We start from the raw sequence: 13,802 nt of genomic DNA, 5'->3' as shown, positions 1-13,802 counted from the left end.
TTGAATATCGTGACGTATCGTTACTGTTATAACTTTGCAACTCCTGGTCCAATCTGAACCAACCTTGCCTGGACTGATAATTGTCCAGCCCTGAAGACGTCTATATGAAAATATTCAAATTTGAAAACAGCGTGTATTTGACTTGGATGTCAGAATTCTGAATTTAATCTCAGACTTCTAAGAAAAACTCCTTTAATAGTTAATCTGAACGTCACTTCTGCCTCTGAGTCATGAGTTTAACTCTGAGTCTGTATCTCAGTGATATTTACCCGCACATCTGCTAAACGTCTGTTTATTCACCTCTTCAACCTGCAGACGCTGTTGTTTTGTGCTGTCTTCGACTTGTGTAAACGGCTGATTACGTCGCCGTCTTATTCGTCACTGCCGTTGATTTGCAATCAGCTGAGTATACATCACCTCCTCAGCTGTGTTGTCATTTATTTACTTAAAAAGCTCAGAGCGTGTTAAGCCGGATTCATCCACATATTGTTTTTGTTTATTACCTTTCGCTAAAGAGCGGTTTTCTTGGTTTTTTTTGTCTGCAGCAGCAACTCAAAACAAAAGCAACATATTTTTAAGTAAGCAGTTTCACAAAGTGACACAGAGGTCAGGACATGTATGAGATGTCATAGGTTTAGACAAGGTTGCTGAAACCTGGCAGCCATGTTTTCACCAAAGCCTTGGAGACAACGTGCCGATAGTCCACTGTCAACGCCTGTTCCTCAACATGTCTCTTAACAGGCCGTCTGGATTTATTTAGATTTCATGGCTGTAGAATTGTCAAAAAAATTTCGCCGGTCCATAGTTTTTTTAATTTTCTAGATTTTCACAAACAGTCACGGTAATGATTCGTATGCATGACAAATCCAAATCGGCCTTTAGGCCCTTTAGAGGTAGCCACAGTGGATCCTCTGTCCTCATCTTGTCCTCTCCCAGGAGACCAAGACTTGAGTAAAAGTGCAAGTACTAACCCTAACCCGTATCAAAAAGTGACTTCAGTTGAAGTTGAAGTGTATTTTAAGTACCACACTTAAGTGGAAGTACTAAAGTATTCAACATTTTGTTGTACTTTAGTATTGCAAGTAGTTTATTTTAAAATGTACTACTCAAGTAGGGAAAGTTAAAGTAGAAGTATTGTGTTATGTAGCAGTCAAACGTTTGAATATCATCTTGTTTATATGATTTCAAATGTTTAGCCTGAAGGACACTCAGTACAAGGACAGGAATGTACAAAGCTAATTGGCCTCAGTTTATTCATCTAGCATTATGTCAATGTCAATCAATACCATTAGCTACCCTATAAAACACTACACTATTATAAATACAAGACGTGGTCTATGAATTTATATTTGGCAACAGTAAGCTATATATGTCATAAAATAAAAGATAGTTGGTATCAGTGATGGGTAAAAAAAAACATCCAGCGTGACATAGGCTTTATGATAGCCAGCTAGTTAGCTAAAGTTAGCTAGCTGTTAAGTGAACACCGCAGCGGGTAGCTAGCACTTACTAATAGCTCAAGCTGGTGTGCCGTGTGTGTATTACATTTGTAATTTACCTTGATGTTTCTTCACATTTGAAAGGTGAATTTTTGAATTCCCATTATTTCACAATCTTTGGGGAGGCAGAGGAGGCAGTTCCTTCGATATGAACGCTCTTTTACGCCTACAAATGAAAACATAGACTAAGCATGGTCTCCTTCCTCAACACCACGATCACTCGAACAAGTTGAAGGTGGCGTTTCTGGTTCTTCTTTGTGTAAAGTACAGATACAGCATTTTAGTACTTAAGTACAGTAGTGTAGTAGTTCTACGTACGTTACTATACATCTCTGCCCTTTAATGTACAAATGAAATAAAATACATTTTAAAAATACAGTCGGAGTTGAGAAGTATTTATGATGACGTGCCGCCTCGACATCATTAGCCGCTCTACTACACAGTAGCATTCATTACATCAGATCCACGTGCTGCATTAATGAATTTAAACCTTTGCACCTGCAGGTGTCGGCAGGATTAATTGTCGGGAAAAGTACAGTCATTATTCAGAAGTCGGCAAATTCAGTATCTGCTCATTTTCCCCTGCTAACATCGGAAGTGATGTGAATGATAAAGCAGCAGCAGAGAGAGAGAGAGAGGGGAAAATGAAGAGTGGGAGTCGTGTAAATATTTGTAAGATGGAAGATAAAGTGGTAGAAAAGGGGACTCATCAAAGTGGGAGAGAGCATCTGTCTTTTTATGAAATCAACCGTTATTTCAGGAGTGCAGTTTCCGCAGCATGAAATACGAGAGAGAGTTTTAACAAGAATAAGGAATAGTGTTGCTGGGCTCCATGTGACTGGAAAGCATAATAAAGTGTGAATATTGTGGAGACGGTGGAAGGAAGAAACGGTGCGTTTCATTGTGAAGTTTGCCAGCGTGTGTATCAGAGAGAAATATTAAAGAATGCGGCAAAATAGATAAGAAAATATGATATTTTACAGATTCGTCAGGACGATCTTTGCAATTCTCTTTGTTTTTGTTCTTGTGTGTTTTTCCTCTTTTCTACACTGAGACATTCCAGACCATCTCATCTCCATACAGAAGGAAATATTAACTCTATTGTAGGGCTGAATACATTTTTATTTTTTTTTACTTTAATTGCAACTGCAATTTGATTTGAAATAGATATCTTTATAGTCCAGCATTAATAAAATAATCACATATACTGTAGACGTAAAACAAGATGGGAGTAGCATCACTCCATGACAACATTAAAAAACTGTATGATTATACTCAAATGCCAGGATGGAATTTTCACCAAAGAGGTAAAACTTGATAATAAAATTATCCTCAGTGTAGATCATAATTATGAGATTAAAAAGTCAGAATTATGAGAGAAAAAGTCGAAATTATGAGATAAAAAGTCAAAATTATGAGATAAAAATTCTCTGCCAGTTTCACTCCCTTCACTACTTCATGTGTCCTCATGGTGGCGCTGCTCAAATAAATGAGGGGGAAACTTGGAGTGGAAGTGACCTGTGCCTGAAGAAGAGGGAGTTTACCGCGATAACGTGAAGAGATGCTCCATCCACATTCATTACACAGATGTTATGACCTTTGACCTTTGTTCTCTGTGACGTGAATAAATACAGAAATTCTGCACTTTTAACGTCGACGTTTTTGTTGTCTTCAGTTAGACAGATATCGCGATGTGTGTCGCTATACGATTGTCTTGTAATATACAGATTATCACAGAATCGCCGTATTGTGATATTATCGCGTATCGTGAGGTAACCCTGTGATTCCCACTCCTAAATGATCATGTATATTAGAAATGGATCGTTGTCTTTTTTCCTCCAAAGGAAATCTTACTAATGAACCAATCCATTGGACCACAGGTGGTGCAGTGACTAGCACTGTTACCTCACAGATACCTCTCTCCAGTTTCCTACGGTTTCCTCCCACAGTCCAAAAACATGCAGATTAAGTTAAACGGTCACTATAAATGAACTACATAAAGCAACCTGTCCACGGTGAGACCCGTCCTTTCACCCTATGTCATCAAACGGTCAAATTAATAATCAATTCATTGTGGCAGTGCTAACAAAAAACATGGAACAATCAAATGTAAAGCGTCTTCCCCCTTTACACACTATGTATTTTAGGAAACAGCGTTTGAGAACAAGAAAACAACAACTGGAGTAAAGACTTGAAAACAGGATAAAAATATGTCTCAATGACTCACTGGAGTCGTCGTTATAATTCCTCAAACACTAACAATATAAAAACCTTCAGTGAGCTTTTATCAACAGTTCAGATGTTCAGTGGTGAGTCACTGCTCCTGCTCCTACACGACTGTCTTTGGTTTGCCAGCTCGCTGAGACCTTTTTGTCCTGGGAATGTGTCTTTACCCAGAAAAACTGGGAAGACACTATGTTTAAAATTCATCTGAGAGTAGAAGGAAATTAAGTAGAGAAGAAGAGCAAACGCTCACTGTGAGACTGCAGTACCACTGATGGACACAGAGGGCGACAGAGAGCAGGACTGTTGCTAAACCAGCTCGTTGTTTATGTACAGTAAAAAGTCGTTAAAATGACACCGAAATGACCAAAATGTTGCTTTTCTATGTTTTTGATAAACAAGTGGTGTGATAGCAGAGCGTTGACGCTAATATTCTGTACAAACACGTATGGACAGCGATGGTCACGGACCCCACTTAAGTGTATAAACCAGTATGTGTGTGTGTTCAGTGGACCTTAAAGCAAAACAAATTCAAGCACTTTCAATGATCCATGTGTGTTCAGGGCGATTTTCAAAAACTTTCAAGATCCTTGAATTTTCTTTTCTTTTGTCATATTCACAAAATTTCAAGGACTCAGGGGAACCTTAAAGTACAAAATTCAAGCACTTTCAATGATCCATGTGTGTTTTGGGCAATTTTCAAAAACTTTCGAGGTCCTTGAATGTTCTCTTGTCATATTTACAAAATTTCAAGGAACCCGGGGGAACCTTGAAGTATAAAATTCGAGCACTTTCAATGAGCCATGTGCATTTATGGAGATTTTCAAAAACTTTCAAGGTCCTTGAATTTTTTTTGGCCAATTCACAAAATGTATGATATAGAAGCAGCTGTATTATGACATACTATGAAGATTATGTATTGTGAGATTATTTCACTTTTAATCCTATGTGTGTATATATATATGTATATATATATATATATATATATATATATATTTATATATATATATATATATATATATATATATATATATATATATATGTATATGTATATATGTATATATATGTATATACATATATATACACATATATGTATATATATATATATATATATATATATACTCTGTATATATACATATATCAACAACATCTTCTCCTGGCAGAAACGGGCTCTGGTGGCTCGCGATCCTTGTCTCGGGTCTGCAGCAGGTTTTTAGTCCCAGCTGGTGTCGATCGAAAGTGAGACATTATCATAATCTGTGATGATTCATTAATATTCATAACGCTAAGCTGAGCCCCACAGTCATGACTCCGCTGCTTCGGCTGCTGCGATCAATCTCTTGAGTGTTAAAGTCAACGTTCAGATGATGAAAAACATCATCGTTGTCGTCCTAGTATATTTTAAAAAATACGGAGCGTGCACTCGTTTTCAAGGTCACCTCGCAACGTACGACAGGAAGATGGTTCTCAAACTGTGGTACATGAGCTTCCTGTGGCTTCCTGAGGAAAATCAGACATACTGTTGTACTTGTCTATTTTCCTTTAAACTCATGTTACAAATGAAGTGATAAGTAGAAGCTCATTTTCCCTTAGACTTCCATTCAAGCTGATTTCTGTTTTGCAGTCAGCAGAGCTGCCCCCTGGTGGCTGTGTAAGTATATTTTTCCTTCCTGATTGGCTTAACCAGTAAACCGTAAGACTATTTTTGAATTTTCAGCTCAGGCTTTTGACTGGATGCTTGTTGTAGAAAATGTCCCGTGTCCTGCATGTCGAGTTCAAACAGCCTCTGCTTCTCTGTTTCCAAGAGAAACTGATTTTCAGTTTCAAGTGTGTGCCTTTCAAGTCCTTGACACAAAACCTCACACACAAAGAGCCTCACAGAAAATGGACTGAATAACCTTAAATAACCTAGATCACTTTTTCCACCTGGTAATGATCCTGTACATATATATATATATATATATATATATATATATAATGAAGTACACTGTGTGCATTTCCTGTAATTCAGGTTGCTGTAGCTGATTCTCAGAGTGTGGTTCTGCAGTGTCACAGAAATGCAGTCTGTCCGTCCACTGTGGCCTTCGCCGTGAGAACATAACAACATAGTCAGCACCCACTCGCTGTTGTCTCAGCTGCTGACGACCGAGTAATCTCTGCTGGACGCTGTGATTTCATTAACACTCCCGATTCCTGAACCCCCATCACTCTTCTCCCTCCCCTCCCTCAGGAGCGCTATCTCACCCCGCAGGTCTTCTCCCACCATCACTCCCATTCCACCCAGTTCATTAATCCGTTCATTAGAGCCATATTTATGCTCTGCACCTTTTGTCACGTTGTGAACACAGAACCACCTGTGCTTCCACATAGTGATCTCATTTTAAATCTGTTAAGCTCTTGCTAGCACAGTTGTTTGTGCAGCTATTCTTCTCAGGACTCTATTGAATTCCATTCATTTGGACGGACTAAACAAATCCTTAGCCCAAACCTTATCCATAACTAGTTGGGTTTGGGTTAGTAGAGTGTCAGACCTTAAATCCATTTGATTTTCCATCTTTCTCTCTCTTTTGGCACAGATGGGTCTGCCATATTTAGACTTGTCCAGTTTAACTTTGCTAACAGTAGTAACATTAGCAACTTTGCTAAGAGAAGCAATGTTTGCAACTTTGCTAACAAAAAAATAATGGTAACGGTAGCAACCTTAACCATCATTGGTAACTTTGCTAACTATTGCTAAACTTTAGCAATTCAATTAAATTTTATTTGTATAGCGTCTGCCATTTTTAGACTTGTCCAGTTTAACTTATTTGTCCAGGCTAACATATTTGTGACACTCTTTAGCAATGTTAGCAACTTCGCCAACAGTAGTAACATTGGCAACTTTGCAAACAGAAGCAATGTTTGCTACTTTGCTAACAATAGCAATATTAGCAACTATACTAACGGTAGCAACCTTAACCATCAATTGTAACTTTGCTAATGGTGCTTTGGTAGAAAGTTTAGCAATTAAATTCATTATCTCAAGGCACTGTACATAGACAACATCGTCAAGAAACCCAACAGTTCACACAATGAGCAAGCACTGGGCATCAACCGTTGCTAATGTTAGCGATGTTGCTTGTATGTTTGTGACCCCCAACTCAGAGCATTTACTCATAATCAAAATAAGCTGTAGTTGTACATGCGGCTGGCAAAAGTAGCAACATTAGCAACTTTGCTGACAGTAGCAACATTAACCAGCGTTAGGATGGCAAAATAAGTAATGTTGCTAGTGTTAGCAACCCTTGCTACTATTAGCAATGTTAGCCGGCATTAGCACCTTTGCTAACATAGCGACATTGCTAGCGTACTTGTGACACTACCACTTAACCACAGCTGATATGGCCTTTACAGTTTGAGCAGTGTAGACACTTCTCTGTATGTTTATTTTATGATTTTAGGAGCTGCTGTTCTACTGCTGCCTCGTGTGGTCAGTTTGTGTCATTGAGGTCAATCTGAACTAAATATTTCGAACACCGAAGTCACAAAATAACTGATCCTGAAAAAAAAACGCTGTCTTTAGTCCAAGCTAAGAATATACACACATCCACAAAATAATAATTCACACCTCTGTGTGTGGCACAATTCCTGCTGATTGGCAATTTCAGCTCACCAGCACTTCCTGTCAATTACTCCCTCCTTCCTTCTTATCCACCATCTCCTCTGTCTGCTCCCTCCTCCTCCTCCTCCACATTATTCCTCCCCCGTTATGTCCTCATGTTGCCTCCCTCTCATTTTCTCTCCATTCATCAGTATTCAGTGTAAACTGTTTTTTCTTCTTCTTATCGTTCCCTTTGTGCCCACAGTGACAGCATTAGCTGCTCTGCTCTCCAACAGTGTCATTGTTGCCTTAAAGGTCCAATATGCCGTCGCCGGGAACCAGGCTGAGACACGCACACTTGCCCTCACTGAAAACATGGCTGCCAGCGAGGACAAAGGGACAAAATAGGTTTAAGCCACTTCACAAAAGACTCAACTTATAAAAATCTGCGTCTGCTTAGGTCTCTGATGTCTTGAGAATAGGTTTGCCCCCTTTTTTTCTCACCGTTAGACAGACTTTTACAGCTGGAAACTGAACATTATAAAGCGTTCCCTCTCTCACACCAAAGTCCATTGAGAAAATCAGCGTTTTTAGCTCACAGGGTCACAGGAGCTGCTGGTCGACTGCTGCCTCTTTATAGAAGTTTTTCTCACTAAGTTAAGTCCAAACAAATGAAGTCAAACACCGAAGTCCCCAAATAACACATTTACTCTCAGTAATGGAGGCTGCAGTCGGTCAACGACTCCTGTGTGCTGTGATGTAAAATCGCTGATTTTCTCTATGGACTTTGGTGCAGGGGAATTTGGGGTTTCATAAATGTGATTTTCCAGTCTGGCAAACACAGTCTTAAGATATCATAGACTAATGCCAATATAGATTTTTATTTAGGTGAACCTTCAATTAAATGAGGGGGGGATGGGGGAACGCCCAACAAAAAAAACCTGACAGTGCTTCAAATAACCTTTATTGGTGACACTAGCTAACCTCCTGACAACTTTATAGCTCCACCTTTTTCTCACGTCCCCCCCAACGTCCTCCTGTTCAGTGTTGGCAGCGTCTGGTGTCCAGGTTGTGGAGAACTGGCATCAGCAGCAGCAGCAGCAGCCGCAGAAACACAGAGTTTCATTATTACATGAAAACAATGTCAGACAGCCTTGGGTTACTTTTGTGTTTGGCTTTCTTTTTTATTATTGTTTGCCTCGTTGGAAGTCAGATTTTATGCTTCACTTTTAAATCCTGATTGTTTCTTGAGTTTGGCGGGAAATGGAGCACATAGATGTAGAGTTTATCTCGTCGGTTCCTCAGGCGCTAGTGCTCTGGAGGATCTAAACGCCCGACCACTGGCCCTGTTTATGGTTTGAAAAATAGGCTGTTTCACTGCTCATTGCCCACGTGAGTGATTTTCTCTCTGCTCCTCTGATGTCCGTGCCGTGCAGCAGCTCCTCATCCGTCACTCGCTGGCTGTTTTGCCTCCTGTGCAGCTCCGCCGATCGGCGACCTGTCAGCGGTGGTCGCTGAGCTTCGGCTGAGTTTGGATCGATGCGAGCGACTCATCCAGGATCTCCTCCAGCAGCAGATGGAGATGTGACATGGCCTTGGCCTGATTTCACCTTACCATATTTCCTTTGGAAGAGATAGTTGTGTAAGGCAGTGATGACTAAGAACTTGGCTGCCACTGAGGACGCCGTGAAAAACAGATTTTGGCCACGTAACAAACAGCTAGACATAGCGAAAGTCCAAATTATCTTAATGTGCTTCCATTCTTTCAGCTGCTCACTCTCCTGCACTAAAGTCCAGAGAGAACATCTGTGTTTTTATCTTGTGGGGACACAGGAGCTGCCTCGTTTCTGCTGAACAAAGGATTTCTTTAGGAGCTGAATTACGGAGGCAGCAGTGGATCAACAACGTCTGTGGAAAACTGCTGATTTTCTCAAAGGACTTTGGTTCAGGGAATTTACAAAAACAGCACAGTTTTCAGTTTACAGTCAGAAAAAGAACTCTTCAATGGCGAGGAAAAAGTGGCACACATACGTAACAAATAACAAAATAAACTTTTTAAATCTGAAATACATAACGTCAGATAAAATGTTTTATTTTAGAGTTTGTCAGTAATGTGGTTTTAAGCATATTATGGTCATTCTTCAACATTCTTTGCAGAATTTCACTCGTAGCTCCTTTAGTTTTTCTATAGGAATGTTGTTGTAGCTGTAATTGTGTTTTGTAGCGGCTCCTGTTAGCTGCTGTTTTCCCTTCTCCTTCGTCATTGCTCATATTTTCACAGGTCCAGTCGACTGTGTGTGTGCTGGAAGGATTTACAGAACATGTCCCCTGACTGCTCTGAATTTAGTTCAGGAGTTACCTTTGAGATGGCTTGTTTGTCTCAGACATTGTTGTGAAGGGGAAGCTACGCTGGTGCCACACGCACAAATGTCCCCTCTGTGTCGGCGAAACGTTCCGACCAACGGTGGCCGACGGGCAAACGCTCTGCAACGACCCAGAACACACACAGGAGGAGAAACGAGCTGCAGGTTCAAAAACACACGCATATTCAATAACAGTAATGGGTCCGTGGGAGCGCTTGTTTTCATGCAGCTCTACAACCAGCCGTGATTCTTATTTTATTAAGAGACCTTAATATAACCAGAGGGGTACCAGAGTAAAATTTACTTCTTTACTATCGGTCAGCTGACTGGGTGACAGATAAATGTCACTCCCTTGAGTATTTCCTGCAAAGCTTGAGTCTTGTAGAGATGTCGTTCATTGTCGGCTGCACGGCCGTGAGAAACAGGCCACCTAAGCTACTGTCGAAACACAAGCCTGACCCAGAGCTTTACCATTCCAAACAGTACTGTACCATGATGGAAAGTGAACAAATGTCTCAGACTCTGTGCCAGTATATATACAATCTCTACTCTCGAGTCTAGAGCTCGTCTTTTATTCCACCTCGTCATTACGAAAAAAGGCCTTCACCTGCCAGTTTCACCACATCCAGGAAGTTTTTCCCATCATCACCGCCCCCCGCCCCAGTTGTGCAGTTGGATCGATCCATCAATCATCAGATTATTAAAGCGCCCTGGTAAATTCGCATCCAGCCTCTCCGGAGGCAAAGAGTCTGATTTTTATTGAACTAATTCCAGCTCTCCTTGACATTCATCCCTGAGTCCACACTGGTGACAATGATATCATGTCCAGACAATTGATTAAACTGCTCTATGAAATTGAGCCGATGGCCTCCAGAGTTGAGCGCCTGGGGAGGAGGCGTGTCCTGTCTTGGCCAGACTCTCCAAACTCGCCACATATTCGTACACACTGGAATTCTAGAAATACTATGGGCTGTTTCACCATTTATGTTATCTTTATGTTTGAAAAGCTAGCAACCTTTGCTGATTTATGTCACCTACATTCCCTCGTACGACCCTTGTTTTTTGTTGGTTTTTGTTTGTTAGCGCGAGTCGTGCAATTGGGTCCAAGTCCTTGTCCCGGTGTGACAGTGATGCGTCCGGTGTGAACGCGGCTTAAAACATTCCATGGAGGTTTCTTGGCATTTTCAGCCACAGTCACAGACTGTATGAAGCTGTCTTATCAAAACTTTACATTCTTTCTATTTAAATTGTTCAACTCCGTCAATGACAAAGAAAACACACTTGACCTTGTGAATTGTGATGGATGTTTTTTTAATGATTGGATGATTTCCTCTCTCTTAACCCCAAAAGCCCCCACAATGATTTGCTTTCACCTTCTAACTTTTACTACCTGCAATTCATTTTTTTGTTTTTTATTCCAGTGAACAAAAATGGCCTCATTGTTTTTCAGATTTCTCTTGTGTGTGAATGTTTTAGATTCTGTGGCTCCACTCAGATATAAAAGAAAACGCAGAAAGCTTATTTTCTGCCATGGATGAATGAAGATTTAAGGTCCTTAAAAAGGAAAGGAGAAAAAAAATCAGTGCTTCCATTTCCTCCCTGAAAATGTAATATCCACAGCATGCAATAAAAGAAACGAGGACAACCAATTTTTACAGTCCCATTGCTAAACACATTCACAATCCTCTGTAAATGTTCGACCAGATCCCCAAACGCATCACAGAGAGATGGGGGGGGGATTTTTAAATTTAATTTATACTAAAATAGTGTAGCTCTGGCAGCGTTTTGACACTGAACACAGTCCTTGATGCGGTCTCCTTCCCACCCACAGCATTAACTTATTTAAGTGGAATATCTCTGCCAGCCCTGGAACACACTGTCACACTTTCTCTGTCATCCACCTGCCCTTCAGACTGTTTTCTCACTCAGCTTTTTTAAAACTGTTTTCCAGACAGTCAGGGCAGATTTAACTCAATACTAATCACTCTGTTTCTCTGTATTGTTTTTTTTTTTTTTACTCGCAATGTCAACTAAAGTTTAACTCCAAGTACTTTTAGTCCACATCTACAAGCTGTTGTTTTTGTGAAAGTGTTACCAAAAAAAGTACAATGGACGAGTAGTATTTCAAATATATTCGGACCTGTGCGAGATATATCTCACACAACCTAAAGAGAACATACTGAAAAATGCTGATGGAGGCAGCAGTGCATCAACAACTCACCTGTGCCATCGCGTAAAATCGCAAATTGTCTCTATGGACTTTGGTGCACTGATTGCGTGGTTTACAAGCAATGCAAAGTTATGTTTCTGGTCTCAGAGGCCGTGTGAAGGTGTGTAAAAGTGGAATACTTTTTCATAGGGGAGTAGATTATATTAGCTGAGTAAAATCAGTCTTACTCAACGTCACCTGGTTCTAGCCCTGGGTCAGGCTTGGGTTTCCACTGAGAAAAAGTACTCGGTGAGCGGGGTGTGGGCTGTGCCCAATGGCCATGTGACGTTCTAACGGTGCGTTTCCCGCTTGGTTTGTGGCCGTTTGTCTCAACAAGACGTCAAGCTTTGTATGAGAATGGATGCGGGATATTTACATCGATTGCTGGGGAGGTACGTTTTTCTGTTGCCCAATCAGCTGACTGTCGTGGGTGATGCTGGTCTAACCGTACCATATTATTTTACTCTTGTACCCCAAGAGAAGGGTACCAAAGAATGGTTATTTTGGTACAATTCTTAATGGAACTGTTTGGAAACACTCTTTGGAAACACGGCTTAAGTGTGAGTACGTTACACAACCTCATACGACTACATTTGTGCGTCTGAACTCTCCCTTTAAGAAGGACCAATTAAATGTATGTATCACTTGATGGTAGTCCGCTCAGTAGCGGTGACATGGCGAGAAATTATTACTCCAAAACAAAAGTGTCTGAAAGTGAACCTTGAATGTTTGCGCGCCATTTTGCTGACTATAAATGTCACAGTTACCTTTATTGTTGTTGATCCATCTCATAAAAAAGTATCTGGGCCGTTTCTCGGGTAAGAGATGGTTTCGTCGGGATAGTTCCTCACTTTAACGAGAACATTTCTCGTTATAATAGAAAGTTCTCTCGCTATAATAAAGTCAGTTTTTACTTTAAAGTTGTTTTATTGACACAAGAAAACGGCGAGTCGAAAACATCCACATTTAAGGAGCTGAGAACTCAAACTAATTACCCAAACAGATCGCCAGCCAATCATAGAGATTCACACTCACATTTACGTCTACAGTCAAGTTAGAGTCTTTGTTCTCTGGAGGGAAGAAGCTGAATTATGCAGAGAAAACCCACACATGGGGAGAAGATGCAAACTTCACACAGTGAAAAGGCTCCAGTGTAAATTGGATTCTCACTGAGAACCTTCTCGCTGTGAGGCACCAATGATCCTTGAAGTCGCCATTTCACCACTTCAGCCCACATCTCAGCAGTTTACCGAGTCCACTTCTATTGTGACGGATAGAAATGGAAACAGGGACAACGTTAAGTACGATGGCGGTAACGTCTGTGAGTGGATCATTTAACAGCCATGTTTGAGAGGCTAATGTGCCTCACCGTGCTGACCCCTAAACTCTGCAGCGTTTAAATGATCACGTTAATGCTGGATTTATGCGTCGCCGAGCCTCAGAGCTTAAACCCCGAGGGGCTCTGGCAACTCATTGGACAGAAATGACAACGTATTTGCAGCTGCTTTCTCCGTTTACTTGCTGTCTGCACAAATTAAACAGTCAGACATGCCTTATTAAGAAGCTATTTCTGTTTTCCGCCCGCCCGCCCGCCTGCCTGCCTCCCCCTCCTCTGCCACTTGGAATATTCCACTTTATTTTCATGCTGGATACATTCATATGACAAAAAACATAAATGAATAGACTAAATAAATAAATAAAAGGAAATATATTAAATGTAATGTACTACTACACACTGAGTCACTCTATCTCTGGTGGAGTTCAGGGACTTCCTCTATTAGAAAGAGTCATGACAACATCTGTCATTTATTTATATAAATGTATACAGTATATGTATATAAATATATACATATATAGAGTACATATACTTCACATATGGGAATACCAGTGAACCAGTTTAAGGTATGCACAAGAGACTGCAAACAAAA

This window comes from Solea senegalensis, linkage group LG7 (genome assembly GCF_019176455.1).
Source record: "Solea senegalensis isolate Sse05_10M linkage group LG7, IFAPA_SoseM_1, whole genome shotgun sequence".
Taxonomy (NCBI): Eukaryota; Metazoa; Chordata; class Actinopteri; order Pleuronectiformes; family Soleidae; genus Solea; species Solea senegalensis.
This window is presented reverse-complemented; position numbering follows the sequence as displayed.